The sequence below is a fragment of the Podarcis melisellensis genome (assembly GCF_964234715.1).
Source record: "Podarcis melisellensis genome assembly, chromosome: 17".
In the NCBI taxonomy this organism is placed as follows: Eukaryota; Metazoa; Chordata; class Lepidosauria; order Squamata; family Lacertidae; genus Podarcis; species Podarcis melisellensis.
Window position 1 is genome coordinate 6,774,734 of NC_138534.1, and position 21,651 is coordinate 6,796,384.

At 46.6% G+C, this 21,651-nt stretch overlaps 1 protein-coding gene and 1 long non-coding RNA gene across 4 annotated transcripts in view; one reads left to right on the forward strand and one right to left on the reverse strand.

Annotated features, from left to right (window-relative positions):
- PDE4A (phosphodiesterase 4A) overlaps window positions 1–21,651 on the forward strand; it is a 367,213-nt gene that overhangs the window by 226,197 nt on the left and 119,365 nt on the right. Inside the window, exon 1 of one of the 3 annotated variants that reach the window (XM_081894064.1) lies at window positions 20,652–20,764. The exons of the other annotated variants lie outside the window; for them this stretch is intronic. The gene's annotated coding sequence lies outside the window, so the exon portion shown is untranslated. Of the gene's footprint in view, window positions 1–20,651; window positions 20,765–21,651 lie in introns of those variants that run through there. 3 annotated transcript variants of the gene reach the window in all.
- Window positions 1,926–20,596, reverse strand: LOC309360449. The gene is made up of 3 exons (XR_014164160.1): window positions 20,467–20,596; window positions 16,116–16,153; window positions 1,926–2,150 (listed from the first exon to the last, which is right to left on the reverse strand). It is a non-coding gene; the product is annotated as an uncharacterized lncRNA (long non-coding RNA).

A 21,651-nucleotide genomic window follows, 5' to 3' on the forward strand; every position in this document is an offset into this window, starting at 1 on the left:
GACTAGGTCTATTCTGAATGGTAGAGGAGGAATTCAGTACAGGCATTTCTTACTCTGTTCTACAGGTTTTCCTGACCCCCCAGGACAGGTTTTGGGGAGGGGGACACAGAGGGAGGAGGCAGGGAAGCCCCTTGCACTAGCTGGAGCCCTTCTGCTGGCTTCTGCTAGCACACTGGGTTTGTTGGATCCTGCCCCTTTGTCTTCAAAAATGACAGCACTGAGAAATATAAGAGATTTCCCGCAGGCAAGCACCCTAAGGAAGGGTATGGGGTGTTTTTTTTGGGGGGGTCACTATTTGTTGTTACATTGAAACAACCTAATAAACAAAAGGTCAGACTGGTCAAAAACCAGTTAAGTGGTACGGTCATGGCGTGGCCCTCTGATGATGCTTAACCTTGTACTTTTCACCCTTTTGATGAAGGCAGCAACTGCCCAATGGGACCAGAAAAAGCTCAATTCTACAAGTAGTTCCACAAATAAGCCATGGTGGTTGTTAGTACCTATTGTTGGTCCCTTCCTTTGATCAGCCTCCCTCATCCTGTCAGTGATTCATGATGGCAGATGAGCTGTATTAATAACCTGTCAGCCCACGCCTTTCCCTGCTCTGTCCTGTCACCTAGCTGCCAGCTACAGCTGCAGGTTGGCATTTGCATAATGCAAAGTAGTTTATTTGGACTGTCTCTCAAGCCTGTGGGTTTGTGTGAGTTGTGAGCCTGTGCCACAGCCAGGGAGCAACTTAGCTGGAGGGAAGGAGATGGGCGACTTCCGGCCCATTCCTTCCCTCCCTCCTCATGATCACCAATTCTGCAACAACAAAAAATCCAGGATTAGCGATGCTCCAGACGTTGGTGAGATTCACTTTTCTCTGTGACAGTTGTTGCGTTAGGAAAATGCGAAAGCATTTGTCAGAATAGCAAGAGCCCCTCCTTCCCCCTTGCTCTCTTTTGTGCATTTTCCCATGCCAGATCAGAGCCGTTGTTTCCCTGGTCTGATACTGTCTGGGGGAGAGGGAGAGTTGAGAGAGGGACAGGGTACCTTCCCATCACCGAATCAAGGGGACCACATACCCTCTTCTACTGGGATTTACATCCAAATGCACATCCCACCGAAAATGAGGCAGTACATCAACATGCAGATGTACTTCAGAGCATGACAGACTGTTGGATTGGTTGCCTTGGCAATGGAGACGTTTCTCCCCTTCCTGGCTGGCATCAGCCTCCTGGCACAAAACATGCACCCTGGCTCTTGTGGCTGTGGGGGGGACTGTGGCCCTCCAGGTGTTGTTGGAGTGGCTGGGGCTGATGGGAACTGGAGTCCCAAAACACTTGGTGAACCAGAGATCACCCATCACTGTGTTAGATCCCACTCCTATGCAATACAGTGGTGCCTCAGGTTACAGACACTTCAGGTTACAGACTCCGCTAACCCAGAAATAGTACCTCGGGTTAAGAACTTTGCTTCAGGATGAGAACAGAAATTGTGCGGCAGCAGCATGGCAGCAGCAGGAGGCCCCATTAGCTATGGTGCTTCAGGTTAAGAACAGTTTCAGGTTAAGAACGGACCTCCGGAATGAATTAAGTTCTTAACCCGAGGTACTACTGTACTGTATATTAGGACCTAGGATTTCTCAGTCTTTGTCTCAATTTCTGCCATATTCTCCAGCGCTGCACATACTAGCAGGAGCGGCCCATCCTATTGTGCCACCTCCTGCCCCTTCCTCCCTTCCTCTCCACCTCTTGCTGAAACTTGGCAAGAGGGGGGCATTCCACAAGGCCATGTTGCTTGTCTTCTCTGCCCCAGGGGCTAGGAAGATGAGTGGCAACACCAAGCACCGGAACACACACATTTCACACAACACTCTGTAGCCGCTGCGAGAAAATAAGAGGCTTGATTGCAGTTTCGTTTCAAGGACATGTTCCAGCCGAGCAAAAGAACTCAAGGAGATGCAAAGCACAACCTGAAGAGGGCTGCTGGCCTGGGGAGCACCCCGGGGGCCAAGTAGAGCAGGCTGAAGGGCCACACCAGAATTCCTGAGTCCAAGTGCCAGCTCAATGCTGGGACGATTTTGTCTCGCTTGTGTGCAGAATCCACAAAGCCCTCTTGACACTAACCCAGCTATCCAGGCCCAGGAATTCCTCGCAGTGGTCCTGCTGGTAAAAGGAGGAGGGCAGTGCGCTTTAGGATCAGCTAGGATTCTTTGCCAAGTGAGTCGGTGGGAATTTAGCTGGCTGGGAAAGAGCAGGGGGAGGGGAGGGGAGAGAGTGAGTCAGCCGCTGACTGCTGGGAGCTTAGCAAGAGCCGCAGGGCCTGTTCAATAAATCATGGCAGCAAGATGTACCCTTGGAAGGCGATGGCATGACCTTTGTGGTGACAAGACAAACAGCAGCTCTGGCTTTACCTGTCAGGCCGCATCCACCTCAAGGGGATGGCATCCTTGGTTCTCAGAAAGAGGGTTTTCCGCTGCCAAGGGCACTGACCTCTCTTGTCTATCGTGGTCACAAAGGGCCACAGTTCCTTCCTCCTGGTCAGTCGCTAGAGCACAGGAGGATGGAAAGCCAAAAAAGCAACAGTACTGCACCTGGTGTTGTTATAAGACAGGGCTATTTTGGGGGAGGATTTGGTGTTTTTTTTTTTTTTTAAAGAAGTTTACTGCCATGGGGAAAGCAGCTCTGCATATGCTTCGAGACATGCTATCTCCCTAAAAAAGCCTCGTATGGTGTTCTTTGTACATGTGTGTTGTGCATACATTTGTGTATTTACCATACTTAGGTGTACACGAAATGGTTGGCAGGTTGACTAAGAGGGAATGTGGCCCTCAGGCCAAAAAAGGCTTCCCATCCCCAGGCTAATGGGAAAGACAGTCTGCATCATGCTAAGAGACACTTAGTGGTCACCAGAGGGTAACTGCAGAAGAAATATGGGACCAGGATAAGAGCTGTCTGAAGGGATGGGGTTTATTGTGGGGGCAGCTGCACTACCACATCCCTGTGTGCCACACTGTGTGGGATACACAATGTAATGCCCTCCATATGTTGTTGGACTCTAGGTGTCATCATCCCTGGTAATTGGGAGTCCACAGAATCTACAGGGCACCGCACAGCCTACCCCTGACACACACATACAGACCAGCGCCCCTGTTTTTTTACTTTAAAAAATTCCCAGATTATGCAAGAGCCAGGCCTAGAATCAAGTTCTGCAGCTGGTGTACATTTGGAAAATTCTGTTATTTAATTTGTATGCTATGAAAAGTGTACACAGTTGCACAATGTGTGTGTTTCTTGGAGACTTTGCCTTCAGAATGATAGCATTTCCGGTACGCCTTTTCAGTGCTGTGTTTACTTTTTTTTGTCAAGTAACTGGAAGAAAAATGATTTGAGTCTTAGCAAAACATGGGGCATGAATTTTGGGAAGGACCTTAGTTCAGTGTTGGAGCCCATGCTATGCATGCAAATGGTCCCAAGGTCAGTGACCAGCCTTTTGAGGTGGGACTGAGAAAGTGTCCTGTCTAGATCTCTAAGCTAGACAGACCAATAATATGATTTATTATAAAACAGCTTCCCAGAAGGGGAAGAAGATACATGAGGGGAGAGCGACAGAGTGAAGGACTTTTGAGAGGGACTTTTGAGGTGTTCTGAGTACTGAAGTAAGTCTAGTGTCCCGATCAAGAAAGGTAATAGTTCCACTCTATTCTGCCTTGCTCAGACCACATCTGGAGTCCTGTGTCCAGTTCTGGGCACCACTATTTAAGATGTCCTCATTGACAAGCGGGAATGTGTGCAGAGGAGGGGGGAGTTGGGTATGTGTAGCCTGAAGATACAGATCTTCAGATATCTCAAGGACTGTCACAGGAAGATGGTGCAAGCTTGTTTTCTCCTGCTCTGGAGGGGAGGACCCAAACCAATGACTTCAACTTGCAAGAAAGGAGATTCCGGCTCAACATCAGGAAGAACTTTCTGACAGTAAGAGCTGTTTGACAGTGGAGTGGCAGACTCCCTTGGAGGTTTTTAAGCAGATGTTGTGTGCTGGTCCCGGGGGGAAGGTTACCTTTGGCGTAGTCAAAGTCCGGTCCTGGGTCACTAGCCTGGAAACAGTTCACAAGGAGCGGGGCGAGGTCCAAAGCAGGAAGCTGGGCGGGGACAGGAACACTGGAGGGTCAGGTCTGGGTCCGGGCAGGAACAGGTACTCAACAACAACGTTGCTCCCGCAACCTGGGACCGGGCTGACTGGCCTTTATCTTCTCTGAGGCCAGGGGCGGTCCCGACCTGCCTCTCCTGGCCTTAAGGCAAGCACTCCTCCTGGGAGAAACCAGTTCCCTTCGCCTCTCTGCCCTTCGCCTCTGCAGTTCAGGAGAGGCCGAAGGGTTACTGGGCCCAGGGGGAGACTCACCTGTAGGCACTGAGTCCTCAACCACCTCTGGAGCCAGAGTGGATTCACCTGGTGCCTGCTCCTGAGGATCTGGCACAGGTGCAGGCGCTTCAGAATCAAGGCCCTGCCCCAGTTCAGCCAGCCCTGGAGGTGGGGACTCCTGTGCAGGCTGGGATTCCTCGGGTTCAGCCTCTGAATCGGATTCCCAGGCCATCACATGTTGGATGGTTATCTGCCATGGATGCTTTAGTTGGGATTCCTGCACTGCAGGGGGTTGGAAAAGATGATCGTTGGGGTCCCTTCCAATTCTACAGTTCTGTGATTCTATTATTCTGTGACTCACTGAGCTGGCAGTCACTACCAGTTCCATCCCTATATTAAGAGGTGCTTGAAATTGTTTGATGTGATTTTGATCGGCTCTCGGAGATATCGGGCAGTTCCTGGTCGGGCTGTCAAGTAACAGCATTTTGCAATTCAACAGCAAGTGGCAGCCTTCCTAGGTGCAAGCAAGTCATGGCATTTGCGGGTCAGGAGCCATCTACACTGAAATTATCATTTGGGGATGCAAAGTGCCTTTATCAACCAACGAAGCTTGGCATAAAATGCCCGCAATCTGATGCTTCTCTCTTGGGCTGCTTGGGTTGCTACTTGGAAAAAACAAAGCATATAAAAACATGCTCACTCATAAAGCATGGAGGAATTCCCTCCCCCACCTTATGTCCGGATTAGGCACATGGTGCTTAAGCAGAATGAGATGCATATATCTCAATGTTTAATAATAATATTACCATCCTATATAATAATCCTATTGTAGGATTCTTATGGAGCCAAAATGTCACCATCTGTATATCATCCACAGGCTTGGAGAAACCTCAAAGTTTAGAGAAACACACACACACAGGCACAAATATTTACGGGGGGTGGTCGTTAAGGGAGGGGAAGCCCCCAAATAGCCCCTTGAGGAGTGAGCATGCTCAGTGGGCATGGAAATTTGACTGACAGCTCATTGCAGGGTGGGCGACTGAAGATCAGTGGAAAGGAATGAAGGTCTCCTGAGGGTGGGGGGGGGGATGAGGAGGAAACCTGGCTGGCTGACGGGAGCTCTGAAAAAGAGCACGCGATACTACAATGTTTTAGTAGAAGTAGTAGTAAATACAGACATAGGGAGGAATTCAACGTAGCGCTAAGCAGATTGCTCTGTCAGCCCAAGCTTTTCTGTATTTCTTTGATGGAGTGATCTGTCCTGCTCTTCCCCTATGCACTGTTCTGGGAGCTCTCCCCACCACCACCTTGGGCATTGGGCCAATTGGGGGGAGAAAAGAAAGAGGGAAAAGCTTGTTGCACCACAAGAAGCCCTAGTTCGGGCTGCCACTTGCAAAACTACCGTATTTTTCACTCCATAAGACGCACCAGACAATAAGACGCACCTAGTTTTTGGAGGAGGAAAACAAGAAAAAAAATATTCTGAATCTCAGAAGCCAGAACAGCAAGAGGGACCACTGCGCAGCGATCCCTCTTGCTGTTCTGGCTTCCGGGATAGCTGCGCAGCCTGCATTCGCTCCATAAGACGCACACATATTTCCCCTTACTTTTTAGGAGGAAAAAAGTGAGTCTTGTAGAGCAAAAAATACAGTACTTAGCTGAATCCAGGCCACAAGCTTAATGCTTATAAAAACCCTGTTGCAGATATGGGCCTGAGAGAACTGCAGCTTGCAATCATAATAATATGATTTATATCCCGCCCATCTGGATGGGTTTCCCCAGCCACTCTGGGCAGCTTACAGCACATGGTGAGTTCACTATATTGAGGTGAGATACGAAGCAAGTCTTTCCTGGTTCGTGGCTCTGTCTGATTCCTATGAGACTGGCTCTCAGTGACTTGGGGACTGGAATAGCCCACTAGCAGCACTGGGAGGTTGGGGAGCTGGTATGATCACGTGTCTTGTGTTTTTAGCATGAGCCGAAACAGAGTGCCATGTCAGTTCTGACACACTGTTCTGGAACTGCTGGATGCTGCCTCTTCTTTTGACTTGCATCTCCCATGATATTGTCAGCATTACTCTGGGCAGTGTATATCATGCTTACGTTCTCCCAAAACAGAACTATATTGGAACGGGGTGGGATACCTGTTGCCCCTACAGGCGTTGTGGAATACAGCTCCCATAACTGCTGGCGATTGGCCGTTGGCCAGGCTGACTGGGGCTGTTGGCAGTTCCCAGCAACACAACTTCACCTGACTTAAAGAATTTGCTGCCACAAGCTGTCTTGACAGCTTTTATAGAGGATTAGTGAGATTTGCTGATGGTTAGGTCTATCAAGGGGTATTAGCCACGAAGCCTAAATGAAAGCTGCATTACTACAGAGGCAAGATACCTCTTGATAGCCAGATGTTGGGGTCTTGCTTGTAAGCTTCCTGGGACATATGGTTGTCACTGAACTAGCTAAGGCTTTGGTCCAGTTCAGCAGGGACTGCTCTTAGCACTGTTGATATCTTTGATCAGTCTAGCTGTTTTTGGAATAGGCAGAGTATGAGAGGAAGCTGTTGTATTACATAAGCTTCCTCACCAGGCGGCCAATTCTTTAAAGAGCAAAACTGATTACAAATGCCACGATGGACGTGATACAAATAAGAAGAGGATGAATTGGTTTGTTGTACAGAAATGCATGCATTTTGTTTGGTGCTGAAACAGAGAGAGACCCTTTTTTGAAAAAAGAAGAAGAAGAAGAAAACAAAGAAAAAGCCTATTCACAAAACAAGCTGCAATATTTGTTTCTCTTGAAAAGCAGAATACAAGCTGCACAAGTTTGTGAAGGTTTTAAGTGGGGTTTTTTTTATGTAGATGGCCTACGAGACTGAATGCACGATTTAGGCTTCTTCAGTTGGTGACTTTGCCATTCTGTTCAGATCAGTGATGCTCTGGCAGCGAAGCACAGCCTTCAAATTGTCAAAGAATAATAGAAAGTAATTTTCCTGCAGACGCAACCTTCCCATGAAGGTGGCTCATTTGTGTTAGCTTTTATTCAGGGCCACTGAATAAGGGAGGCATGTTATGGGCCCAGAATACTGGCCTGCACAATCCCCAGAGAAATGGATAAGAGCTGTGCAAGAGTACTACATACACAGCTCCTGTTCATCTTAATGTTGTGGTTCCCAATGTGGGGCACCCGCCCCATAGGGGGGGCATTTGATATTTAAGGGGGGCAGTTCGAGAATGAGTTAGACCAAGTTAATGACCTTTTTGGCTTCTTCCACGTGAATAGTTCGCTTTTTGAATAATAAGAATTATATGTCGGGAGGGGGCATCAGCATAGCTGTCAATGTTTCCCTTTTTAAAAGGGAAATTCGCTTATTCCGAATAGGATTCCTCGCAAGAAAAGGGAAATGTTGACAGCTATGGGCATCAGGATTTTAGAGATGCTTAGGTGAGGCATGGTCAAAAAAAGGGGTGGGAACCACTGTCTTCTATAGGGGAAACTTCCAGTCAGGCTGCATCAATGTCCATGTGAAATTAGGGTTTTCCCACACTCCCTCCCTCTGGCAATGGGTAAAATGTTTTCAGCTTTCCTGTGCTCCACATTATCTGAAGCCCAGATTCTGGACCATTCTGAATCCCTCTCCTCCTCTTGGTTTTGTAGCATCTTCAGCACATTATCCCCACATTCAGGGCAAAGCATTCTTGGAGAGCATCCATTGCTTCTTTAATATATGAGGCAAGTCTGCTAATGCCAGCTCCTCTGCCATCGTGCCATCTAACCCACATGATAGAAGAAACCAGAAGAATACGTTCTTCTATGCTGTTGGGAAAGGACATTGGGAATTAACTTCCTACAGCTATGCTTCTGCCATGCACAACAGCGAACTCTGCACCTTCTCTGCAACAGCTTTGTATTGTCAGGATTCTGCAGGGAGACAAAGCTGCCTTGCTTGTACTTTCTCATCAAGGAGCCTCAGCTGAAACAAAACACATGAATTTCATGGAACCCTGCCCAGTCATGGGTTGGAGCGGGGGGGGGGGGGAGTTATTTAATCGGCACTTTGTTAATCCTTTCAACTGCTTCCTATTACCCTTAGATTAGTGGCTGGAAAACAATGTGCATTCTTTTGGAATTGAGCAGATGTTTCGAAGCCTTGCAGTGGAAAAAATAAAATACAAGCAGGAAGCTGCAGGTTCTCAGGCAGTAGAACATGCCAGCAGCTTTCCCCCCGCCCCATGAGCTTCTCAGAGCACCCCACCTCTTCAGTGGTTTGATGTTATTTACACAGTAGATGAGGGTGGCACTGTGGGTTAAACCACAGAGCCTAGGACTTGCTGATCAGAAGGTCGGCGGTTTGAATCCCCGCAATGGGGTGAGCTCCCGTTGCTCGGTCCCTGCTCCTGCCAACCTAGCAGTTCCAAAGCATGTCAAAGTGCAAGTAGATAAATAGGTACCGCTCCGGCAGGAAGGTAAACGGTGTTTCCGTGCGCTGCTCTGGTTCGCCAGAAGTGGATTAGTCATGCTGGCCACATGACCCGGAAGCTGTACACCAGCTCCTTCAGCCAATAAAGCGAGATGAGCACTGCAACCCCAGAGTCGGCCACGACTGGACCTAATGGTCAGGGGTCCCTTTACCTTTACACAGTGGCTTTATCTGGCCTTCAAGAAGAAAACAGGACACTTCAAGATTCATAATTTGAATGAGCACCTTTGGGGCCTGTATCATAACCGCTGCCTGGACTGAGAGACAGAAACAGAAGCTTATGTGTTCACTGTGATGTTGAATCGAAGACAAGTGTACCCTCTACTGGCAGATGTTGTTACTTCTAGGGAGTCATTAACCATGGTTTCCAAACTTGATGTAGAATTCTTTCCCCCAAAGAGTGGAAGGGCATTTCCCAAAGGTTGTGGCAGTGGGTGGGGGGGCAACTAATCCCCCTTCTCTCAGCACTTAGGAATGGTTGCTGTCACTTCACCATGTGTTTGGGTTCCATTCATTTTCTTCTTGCTATTACAGAAGGTTTCTTTAAAATAGCTCTGGTTCCTAGCTCTCCGCTTTTATGCATTTTCTTTTCTTGTGTGCTTTGCATATAATAATAATAATAATAATAATAATAATAATAATAATAATAATAATAAATAGTAATAGTAATAGTAATAAACACCAGAAAAATTACAGTAAAAACATAATAGGGGGGAAAACCCCAATTTAAAATACAGGTTAAAATGCAGCCTCATTTTAAAAGTAGCCCATAGATATGCTTTATTCTGTTGTCTCCTTGGGGATTCTTGTGACCAAAAGGCAGCATATCCTTTCATATGTCTGACTGATCAATAGATTTGGTACAACTGCTTACACTCGTATCGATCAAAGATCACATTGCGTTCTTGGATCCTAACGGGGTTTAGAAGCTTTTAAGAGAAGTTAGTCAAAGTTACTGAAATAACTCGAACAAACATTTCAGTGTCTTAAGTCCTGCAGATTTGGGGGTACAGAGGGGACCTTATCATCTTTGGTTGTGGAGGGAAGAGAAGACGATACCACAAAACAAGTCATGCAAGGTTCCTCCTTTGTCCCTAAATCACTTTGGACGATGAGCTGCATGGGAAGGAAAGCTTGTGCAGTGGTTAGAGAAGGATGGGCTGAGAGGCAAGATTTTCGAGTTCTCTGAGCAGCACTGCAGGGGAAGTTCTGTTGTTTTTTTTAATTGGTTGGAGCTGGAAGGCTAGAGAATTGTTCTATTGGCATTTATTAAAGAAATATTAAGAGGTAGCATGACCTAGTGTTGACTAACTGCTAGACTGAGCTCCCATTTATGCCTTGAAAATCACTTTAGGACACATCCCAGCTACCAAAACTTTCACAAAGTGAAGGTTTCACACGCTCGAAAAGTCTCCATGCTCCCAGTGACTAAGCATAGGACTGGACTCTTGCACTTCGCCAAATTACAAATTGATACAAATCCATGATGATAATATTGGATGCAGAGGATCAATGAGCTACTTCAGACAGAGTACATCCATTTGTGAATGATACCAGTAATGCTTCAGGATTGAAATACAGCTTATAAATACTGCAGGGCTCTTGACTGAATTAAAAACAGCCATCTTGTACATTTTGAAACCTCACTCTGGGCTCAGACGTAGGACTCCCCCCTCACGGCAAGTCTCAGTTAACCTCTACTGGAAAACTACTCAGCCTGTGCTCAGTGCCCATAGCCTGGCAATGGGAAGGTGTGTGACAGTAGCATAAATCAACAACACATGGTGGCATCTCTCACGTGAGCCCGTCATGGGCATAGCCAGGATTTTTTTGGGGGGGTGTCAGGTTCGGGAGGCAGAACCGAGTTATTTGTGACCCAATTAGTCAGTTAGTTAAGTATTTTTATTTATTTACTTGAAAGGGAGGGGGCAGTCCAGGGAACCCGTCACATTTCTGGGGCTGGAAACACAGCATGGCTGAATGTTTTCATAGTCAATATAGGAAGCTGTATTGCCCCAGCTTAGACTGTCTCAGAATTGGTGGGGACTCTTCAGAGTCTCATAAAAAGGCCTTTCCTCATCATCCTGTTTAAACTGGAGACGCTTAGATTAAACCTGGGACCTTTTGCAATGCTAGGCATACCACCTCAGTCACTGAGTGGTGGTCCCTTTAAGGCTGTGCTCTGTGCTGGTGAGTGGAGAGAGGGGAATCCACTGAGGCCCTCGTGTCTGTAAACCAATAGTGCAAGAGAGGTAAATGGGAGCAGTCACAACTGCTCACCCCTGATAAAGCAAGGGGTACCCTTGACCTTTAGGTCCAGTCGCGGACAACTCTGGGATTGCGGCGCTCATCTCGATTTACTGGCCGAGGGAGCTGGCGTACAGCTTCCGGGTCATGTGGCCAGCATGACTAAGCCGCTTCTGGTGAACTAGAGCAGCGCATGGACCTATTTATCTACTTGCACTCTGATGTGCTTTCGAACTGCTAGGTTGGCATGAGCTGGGACTGAGCAACGGGAGCTCACCCCGTCGCGGGGATTCGAACCGCCGACCTTCTGATCGGCAAGCCCTAGGCTCTGTGGTTTAGACCTCAGCGCCACCCACGTCCCTCACACCTGAAATAAGAGATCCCAATTGATAGGTCTTCATGCATTATCACTAAAAGCACTTTCCCCAGTGGTTCCAGGGTGAGGCAGTCAGGAACATAGCTGTCAACTTTCCCCTTTTTTAAAGGGAAATTCCCTTATTCCAAATAGGATTCCTCGCAAGAAAAGGGGAAGTTGACAGCTATGGTCAGGAAGTACTGCCTCCTGGTTGATATAAGACTTGTTAGCAAGGGTTTCCTTTCAGGTTCCAGACCACCCCGAGTTTCTGACATGGCTTATATCTGAGCTGCTGCAGCAGCTGTTATTCTAACTGTTAACCAGCACAGGAGCCTCACTGGGGAAAGGAAGTAGTGCCCCTGGTTAGAAGTAAAAGAAGGGTGAGCTGAGGCTTAGAGTGGAGTGAAAAGCACAGATTGGCCTCAATGTTCATGGGGAGAGCAGGGCCTGGGTTCACCATGCAGAAAGGGCGGTTGAATAGAGTCCTCAAGAGCTGCCTCTGGAAGCAGATTTAAAGAGCACCCTTAGACAAGTCCCTTCCCCTTCTGTCCCCAGAACTGTGGTTCTTAAGTGGTGGCAGCTTTGTTCTGTTCCAGTGACGCACTTTGAGGCTGTTGTGAGCGCAGTGACTCAACTCTTGGGTCCATGTTCTGGCTGCCACCTTCACCGCTGTTGAGGAGTTTCAACAAAGAGGATTCTGCCCTCTTTGTCAGGAGGCCTGCTCCTAATTGTGTCGCCAGAAAGGCGGAATAAAGGGAAACAAAGGAGACACCTGTTTCTCATAAGCGTCTGTGAAGATGGTAATTGGAGGGAGCCAAGAGTATTAATTGCAGAGCACAGTGCATTGTTAGCTTGGCAGGAAACCTTCCCCTCGCTTTGTTGCAACACCCAAAATCAAATCCCTCTGCTGGATTTTGACAGGGGGCTTCTTTGTTCCTGGCTGAAGTAATCTCCATTTGTTTACCTCTGCCTCATCTCAGGTGCTGTCTTGGGGCCAAACGCTTTGGCAGCATGCAGAATTATTTTACTAGCACTTTGCGGGGGGGGGGGGAGTTGTGGATTCAAATAAGACCCTCACTGTGCATGACATGGTCAGGCACCACAAAGGAAAACAGGAATCTGAAAAATGCACACAGTCCAAACCCAAGGGGAGAGCTTATATCATGGCAGTAGATTACAAAAGAGGTTGAAACAAACACTTCATTGCAAAATTGCAAGCAGAGATGGTTTCATACTAGGAGAGGAGTCAAGAGGGAGGGGAGGGGATGTCATTTGTGAGCACTGCAGCTAGGAATTTGGGTAGGTCATAGTCATTTTTGCCCTGCTGGTAGTGTTTGGTGGTTGTTTCCAGAATCAGCCCAAGACATTTTGCTGCTGGAGGTGAAGGGACAGGATAGCTCCCCCATGTCATTTATAAAAGTTGAATAGATAGGCAATAGAATCATATTTTGATGCTGGTGGAAATACATTGCCCTCCAGAGGACAGATAGCCACCACTCCCTGCACCACTATCTGACACCTGAGGCAGCTGCTTCACTCTGCCTGGTGGTAGGGCTGGCCCTGGCTATATCTTCTCTCAACGTGGTGGTACAGGTTGTCTGTTTTCTTCCAAGTGATTTCACAGCTTTCAGAAACTGCTCATCTTCCACACTTAGCTTTGTCAACAGAGCTAAAGATGGTAGAACCGTCAAATCAGAACTTACTGTATATATGCGAATCTAATGCAACACTGAATCTAATGCACACCTCAGTTTGCAAAACCTTGAACCAAAAAAAGTATTTGCTGGTGAATGTAAATGCGCCATCAAATCTAATGTGCACCCTAATTTCCACGACGTAATTTGGCCGAAAAAGGTACATATTACATTTGAGTAAATACAGTAAGTAGCTAGAGAATCTAGACAACAGATGTGTGTCTTGTATACCTCAGCATCAACTTGTATTCAGGTGAGAGCAGATTTGTAGAGCCAACTGTTATGTATGCGATGGTCTGTGTTCATCTGAGCTTGAGTCTGGACTAGGATTCTGAGCCCTGTGTTCTGATTTGATTCATGATATCCAATCATGTATTATTTCCAGGGTTTGGGCTACTGGCATTGCCTCTTAAGCTCTTGGAGGTTTAGACGGCCAATCATGTTGAGAGTGGGAGTGGCTCAGGCCTTCAGAAATACATATAAGCAGATGCTTTGCCCCCTTTGACTGTTCTGTTCTGTTAGCTCAATAAAGTCTCTTGCTGTAATCACAATGTCTTGCCTCATAGAAACCCACGTACGCTTTACTGGCAATGAAGGTGGGACGTCAGGCTGGGTAGGCTAGACGGAGCTGAAACCACTATTGAGGGTGAGACCACTGCCTTGGTTCAATTCTGGCCGCTGCCAAGGTGTGCTCGGAGCAGAACATTATGGCCACACAGGGCCACATTGAAGAATTTGACAGAGCAATCCTGGGAAAATGGGACTTACATGCTGCCAAGCTTGAGTTCTACCTCGCAGCCAGTAAGGTCACCAATCCGGGGTTCATTCAAGGACATAATGGAGAAACTACAAGAACACTTTCCACTACAAGCATCAGAAATAGCCCACCAGCAAATGGACCAAGCTCCAACCAAATCAGTGGCGGCTTTCATTGTGGCTTTTGCCATTGCCGTTTCCTTGATCTGGAGACTATGCTCCATGGCTGGTTTGTGTGTGGCTTACGTGACAAGGAACTGCAATGGCACCTTTTCACAAAGAAGGACCTGACCTTCCAAGCCACGCTTAATGAGATGTTGGCGTCCTAGGCAGCTGGTATAAGCATCCAGGAAGTTCGACAGTGATGGGCCAATCCTTTCATTTATAGGGATATAAGGGACATCTTCAGGTGGTATAGCTACTCAGTTGTTCACTAAGAAATAAATGTTTTGGTCAGTGCTTCCAAAGGCATCAGGGTGATTTTGTGGGAAATTGCAGTCAAACATAACTATGCATGAGTACTACTTAGTTTATGAATGGGTTAAGACCATAGAGTTAAATTCCTAGGCTCAGGTCATGCCCCCTTTTTTCTGATGAGGGAGGAAGCAAAGCCTTCTCTTCCTGTTCCCTCTTTCTTCGTGCAATGTAACTGACCAAGGAAGATGTGCCTAAGTGATCTCCAAGCTTAGAGCATGTGTTTGAAGCAATCTTTTTGTATTTTCTACTCAAGAGTATTCTTCCTGGGTTCCCCTTGCTGCTGCTTGGATAAATGCATGAACCTGACCTTTGGGACTTTTGTAAGTAAAGTGTTTTAAACTTACTTAACAGTATGTGGTCTGTTCATAACAAGAGGGGTAGAAAGAGGGGTGCTACACACAACCAAGGGGGATATGAAAAGGGTTTAATAACCAGCATTCCCACACTATGCTGCTGCTTGACCTTTGTGAGTTAAAACTCTGCTACTGGGGACTCTCCCCTGCTGAAGTGTGTGTTTTGAATCGAGGCCATTTTTGGGCAGTTGTTATTTACCCCACACATGTGGGTCACAGGGATTCATATTTTCCTCCCACAGATTTGGCAGATGTGCATTGGCACTAATTTTTTACTAAAATTAAAAGTGGTTTTGTTAAGAGTTATTTAATAACATATATCACTTTTAAATATACAAGATTGTCTCTAGCCATTTTGCATCACAGTGCTGCTATCACCACAACCCACACCCCACTAGCCCCAAAGACTGCTGGGCATTCAACAAATTTTCTGTCTGCAGGTCTTACTGGTTGCTTATTTTGAGACTTGCTTCAAGTTCCCAGGAACATTAAATTGCTGGATATTAGCCAGCCTTTACACATTCCTCCCGCCCTGCCCCCCCCCCCGCAGTTTCCTGCTATGACAGTAACTCATAGAGACAATCGTAATGAACAAGATTAGTCACAGATGATTTGACTACATACAAGGCTCTTAGGTCATTGATTTCTTCTCTCCTTTAAAAGCCCTTTCCTTGACAGATCAATTACTTCTGGACCTCCTGGGAGCATGTTATAATAGTGATGTGGGCAGTTGTATCTTTATTTGCCCTCAAACAGCCATTATCACTTGAGGAGTCCTGCTCTCTTAAGTGCTCATTAAGAATTACATACTTCAGTTTTCGGTGTTAAAAAGGAGATATGCTCCAGGAGATACTGGAGCGAAGTGGTGGACGGTGGCAGGCCAACTGACCACATAAAGACAGCCTGGTCTGATTTGTGCCTTTAGCAAAAGCTTGATGCAGGTCCCAAGTTCTTCATGGGAATAAATACAGTCACCTCCTAACGCAACCTCTGCCAATCTGGGGCCCTCCATATGTTTTGGGCTGCCAATTGGTCCAGCCAGCACAGCCAGCACCAGGATGTCAAAGGCTGTTCTAATGCATACTTTAGAAATGAGAAAAGGGACGCTCTTGGTACGCTTCACCGTGACTTTCATTTTGGCACCAAGTAAAAAACCTATCATTTTGCCCAGGCATTCATAGACTAGTAGTGGTCTGCTTTGTGCCTGTTAAGCATCAGTTATTTTTAAGTATATGTAGTTTTAATTATGGTTGTTCTTCCAGTTAACAGAAGTCTGGTTTGTGGTGGTTTGAATGTGATTGATGAATCTTTGGGATTTGTAATGATGTTGTATCCCGCCCTGAGATGAGTTCTGCTGAAATTAAGAAATATATATTAAAAATAAATGAAATAATACTTGCTATACCTACCAAGGATCAATGCCTGAGGGACCCCTGTTCCTCACCATCTGGAGTAAAGGAAAGTTCAGGTTTGTGAGTTGACAGTGCAGACAGGAGTGATGAGCTTACTTCTGGAATTAACGCTTGTTGTTTGAAACTGTAGGCGCGCTAACCCGCGGTGTCATGGTTTCACCAAATACGCAACGTCTGATTCACTCAAAAAGGGTGCCAAACACCTGCAAATTGAACCCTACAACGTTTGGCGGTGCAATCCCCACATTTCATGATAGACGATAAAATGAGTCCCTGGAGCCCTAACCCGTGGGTGCCCTTTAGATATTTGAAGAGGACTGTCATATCTCCTCTCAATATTCTCTTCTCCAGGCTAAACATACCCAGCTCCCTTAACTGTTTCTCTTTTTTTAAAAAAAATAATATTTATTAAAGTTTTAAAGGTTACAAAAAGAAAAAGTAAAACCACCATATTAAACAAAAACAAAACAACACATCACAATAAGGAAAGAAAAAGAAAGAAAAAGAAAAAGAAGAAAACAGAAAACTAAAATCCATTAAAAAAACACAGCGAATCTTGCCATAACATATCTTTCATTTGCTTGTTTCCTTGACCTCCTCACACCTCCCTTTTTTGTATTCTAGTTCGAGTAACAATTTCAGCAAATCCTTTCCATCTTTTCCAATTTTTGTCCTGTAATTTATCTTAATATAATGTAACTTTACTTTCCCTCCTTTCACCAATTAACAGTCTGTTTTTTCCTAATCCTTTATAACATTTCTGCTAAAACCACATAACTTCATTCCAACATCCTTCTAACATTCATTAATTTTACAATGTTTCTGTAAATAGTCTTTAAATTTCTTCCAATCTTTCTCCACCGACTCTTCTCCCTGGTCTCGGATTAGGCCAGTCATTTCCGCCAGTTCCATGTAGTCCATCATCTTCATCTGCCATTCTTCCCAGGTGGGTAGGTCGTGTGTCTTCCAGTACTGTACTTTGCAATAAGCATTCTTGCTGCTGTTGTAGCATATCCCTTAACTGTTTCTCATAAGACAGACCCTTGATCATCTTGCTTGCCCTCCTCTGCAGACAGCTTGCAAATATTCTTCTTAAATTGTGGTGCCCAGAACTGGACTCGGTGATTCCAGGTGTGGTCTGACCAAGGCAGAATAGTGTGGTACTGTCTCCAGACTGAGGTTGGGAGACAGTGGCTTGCCTAAGGAGATAGGACTTGGATCAGGCTCATAGAAAAGGGTGTTCACACAAGCACACCATGCACAATGAGGAGAGGAGTCACATCTGTCAGCCTGCCTCCTACCCCTTGGCAGGCTATGCGTTTGGGAAGCATGAGAGAGGCTTCTATGTGCATGCAATCCTGTGGGATGTGGTGCCCTGTGGGCTGCCTGAAATACCACCCTTCTTGGTTCAGGAGATTCTGGAGGAATTGAAGACTATACAGAAAACAGAGAGACTGAGGGCAGTATGGAGAGGAGGAAAGTGAGAAGTCTGGAGGTGGGGGGGGGGAGTAGTGGCTGCCTTCACCCACACAGCTGCACATATCCAACCCCATTGCCAGGGGTGTGATGAAGCTAGAAGCCTGCATCCTCAAACTGTAGAGAGAAACTGTGAACCAGTTTCAGGTGTTTTGCCTGCCTCTTTTAAGGAAGCATGTGGGCCAGAGGCAACTGAACACTGGTTCAGGGAAGCTGGTTAATTCCTCCCCTACCTCACAACCATTCCACCCCAGGTGCCATAATTCCCCCCACAACAAGGGCCGGTGGGTGCCCAATGCGTGGGTGCCGCATCGTGCCATGCTCCAGCGCTGCCGCAGCGTCTGGATCAGGGTCTGAGCCTCTGCCTGAGCACAAGGGGTAAGGCGGTGGTAGGGGGGCAAAGGTCATGTGGCAGTGGTGCTCAGAGGCAGGGGGCAACTGCCAGGTGGCAATGGTGTGTGGCAGTGGCAGGTGGTGGAGCTGGGGGCCGGGCACCCACAACAAAAATTTGCCCCTGGAGTGGGCACCAGTGACAAGGGCTGCCGGTAGGGATTACATTTGCACTTGGATACCCTGTTTCAGACTGCTCTATATGTTTGGGTGAGGCTCTTGGTTAAACAGTCAGTTTAGAAGAAGAGTTTGGATTTGATATCCCGCCTTTCACTCCCTTTAAGGAGTCTCAAAGTGGTTCACAATCTCCTTTCCCTTCCTCCCCCACAACAAACACTCTGTGAGGTGAGTGGGGCTGAGAGACTTCAGAGAAGTGTGACTAGCCCAAGGTCACCCAGAAGCTACAGGTGGAGGAGCGGAGACGCAAACCCGGTTCCCCAGATTACGAGACTACCGCTCTTAACCACTACACCACACTGGCTTTCGATTTTTAAATTTCATTACTCCCCCCCCCCCGATTTTGAATTTCCCTCCCCCAATATGGCACCCAGCTGGTTGACCAGGGCAGGTGTGAGAAACTCTGTCCGCACCTTAGCTTCTTGTAACATCTGGAAACCCTCCATGTTAGGATTTTCCCTCACTGGGGATCTGACCTGTTTGGATCTCAGTGGTTAGGAGAGCAAGCCTGTGTGTCCTTCCCACTCCCCCCTTTCTTCAGTCTCCAATCTCTCCCCCCACCCACCCACATCTTTTCAGAATCGCGTGAGCAAAAATCCCTCTGGGTAGCTCCTCAGACTGCACTCGAGGCGTTCCTCAGAGAGCTCCATGTACAGTTAGATGTGTAGGTTGTCTTGCACATGGATCCCCTCACACGTCCTGTGAACCCACTACTCTGAGCTGGTCGAATCAGGAGAGAAGCAATCCCCGTCTGCTCAACCGGACACATTCAGGTTCACCAGTCAAAATGCACCAGTCAAGGCAAAGCTGACACATTTCTTCCGTTGTTTACGAAATGGGTGTAATTTCAGAGCCTGTTGCTCAGACATCACTTTTGGCTCTGCCTTTTCTTAATTTCAGCAGGCGCCTGTTGGTGTACTGATTTATTTGCTCCAGCAGGTGGCAGCACAGTCTCAACGCAAAGTCACATTCTATGGCACTTTGTCAGCTGTGCTGAAATATTTTTTGACTGCGTATGAAAATCTCTCTTTCTGTTTCTTTAATTGAAGGCGGTGTGCTCCACTGCGCTTTTACTTTCTGCTCAATAGCCACGTCGAAAGCAAGAGTCCTGTCTCCCAAGCATTAGCCTACTAACCCCCGGATAGAGTTGTTAAAATGTAGCCAAAAAATTTGAAAATGAAACATTTTGAACATACAGATGCAGTGATGATTAAAGCCTCACCTGCTGAATTTCTCCTTGTCAAGCAGCAGTTAAAGGTGCAGGAGTCTTCCCTGTAAAAACAATTAGCAAGCTCAGGCTGCAGGTGAATACAGAAATTCTAGTTATGAGCTTCTTGCCCTCTCCCATACTATGGTTTGTATGGGCCTTGTTTGCTATTAAATTCCTCACTCACTTTGCATTTGTTGTTTACCGATCTAGACCAAGGCGAGTTTTTCATTCATTTCTTTTCTGAATGGCTCGGTATAGAAATAAATATTTTGTTTTGGGACATCAGGAGGAACAAAAAGTAGAAATTATTTCTAAAAAACTTTTTATAGAAGCAAAATGAGAGCAGATAGGCCCAGTCACTTCCTTATTATATTTGTAGTGTTGTACTTCAGGCATGTGACCAGGGCATGGGCATCAAGCAAGCTTTGCAGCCCAGAAGTACACAGTTGTTGTTAGGTTAAAGGTAAAGGTAAAGGGATCCCAAACAGTTAAGTCCAGTCGCGAACGACTCTGGGGTTGCGGCACTCATCTTGCCTTACAGGCCAAGAGAGCCAGTGTTTGTCCGCAGACAGCTTCTGGGTCATATGGCCAGCATGACTAAGCCGCTTCTGGTGAAACCAGAGCAGTGCACGGAAACGCCGTTTACCTTCCTGCCGGAGCGGTACCTATTTATCTACTTGCACTTTGACGTGCTTTCGAACTGCTAAGTTCGCGGGGATTCGAACCGCCGACCTTCTGATCAGCAAGCCCTATGCTCTGTGGTTTAGACCACAGTGCCACCTGCGTCCCGTGTTGCTAGGTTAGTCCCCCCCCCCAACAAATCAAGAGTTATCAAATTGCTAAAATGCTAGCAGACTGTTTGATGTATGAGGTGAAAAAAGGGTTCGTTGCTGCACAAAACCCTTTTTACAAGAACACCGGTGAATATTTCTATGCAACTAAAAGCCTTCATGTAAGTTCGAAATGCCAAGACAACTCAGTAGAGTTTTTTCTGTTGTTGTTTGCTCTTGGCTGCCCCTTAAGTAATTTTACCTGACAGTCACCCAGTTTCCAGTTTCAATGTGCATTTGCTCATAATTGTATATAAATACAAACCTAAAGAGCAGCAGAGAGCTTTATTCTAGCATATATCTACCGGACATCCAACTGAGCCCTCTTCCTGCCTCCCGATTCCCAAGCTGCTTCTGATACCAAGGTGGTTTGAACAGCTGCTTGCCTCCCAACTTGGCTGCTTCTGTCGATGTGGGTGACAGCACCATGGACTCACAATAGCAAAGTGTGATGTCACAAGGCAGGCGTGCAGCTGGAACAGGAAATGCGAGGGCCGGTCCAATGTCCTAGCATAAATATTACATGTTCCATACTGCAAGTGATGGTGGATTTTAGCAATCAGGTAAGAAACTGTCGCTGAGATTATTTAAAACTTGTGCCGTGGGGAGGGAGGAGCTCAGATGAGTAGAAATGGAATTGGTGATCAACGCTCAAAGTCTCATTTCCATCACTGGGACCTAAGCACACACGTAAAGCACTAATTTGAAAGTGTGTGCTGTATTTCTCAGGATTGCATCTATAATCATATTCCAATCGAACCCCTAACATCTGGAGAATTGTGTTGTTGTTGTTTAGTGTTTATATAGTGCTTAGTGCTGAAAACACTTCAGAAACATTTAGCATTTATGTAGTGTTGAGTGCTCAAAATGCTTTGCATAAGCATTATTCTTACAAAAGACCTGTCTGTTAGGACAGTATTATTATCTCGTTCTTGTTAGCTAGGAAGGTGGGTACTGAGGCTAAGAAAAATGGGATTACCTAAAAGCCACCTAGGATGCGGGTGGCGCTGTGGTCTAAACCACTGTGAGCCTCTTGGGCTTGCTGATCAGAAGGCCGGCTGTTCGAATCCCCGCGACGGGGTGAGCTCCCATTGCTTGGTCCCAGCTCCTGCCAACCTAGCAGTCTGAAAGCACGCCAAAAAAAAGTGCAAGTAGATAAATAGGTACCGCTCCGGCAGGAAGGTAAACAGTGTTTCAGTGCACTGCTCTGGTTTTGGTGTTCTGTTGCGCCAGAAGCAGCTTAGTCATGCTGGCCACATGACCCGGAAAAACTGTCTGCAGACAAACGCCGGCTCCCTCGGCCTGTAAAGCGAGATGAGCGCCGCAACCCCAGAGTCGTTTGCAACTGGACTTAACTGTCAGAGGTCCTTTACCTTTTAAAAAGCCACCTAGTGCGCTTTTGGCAAAGGTGGGTTTTTTCCCTGCGTTGAAAAAAACCATACCAAATTAC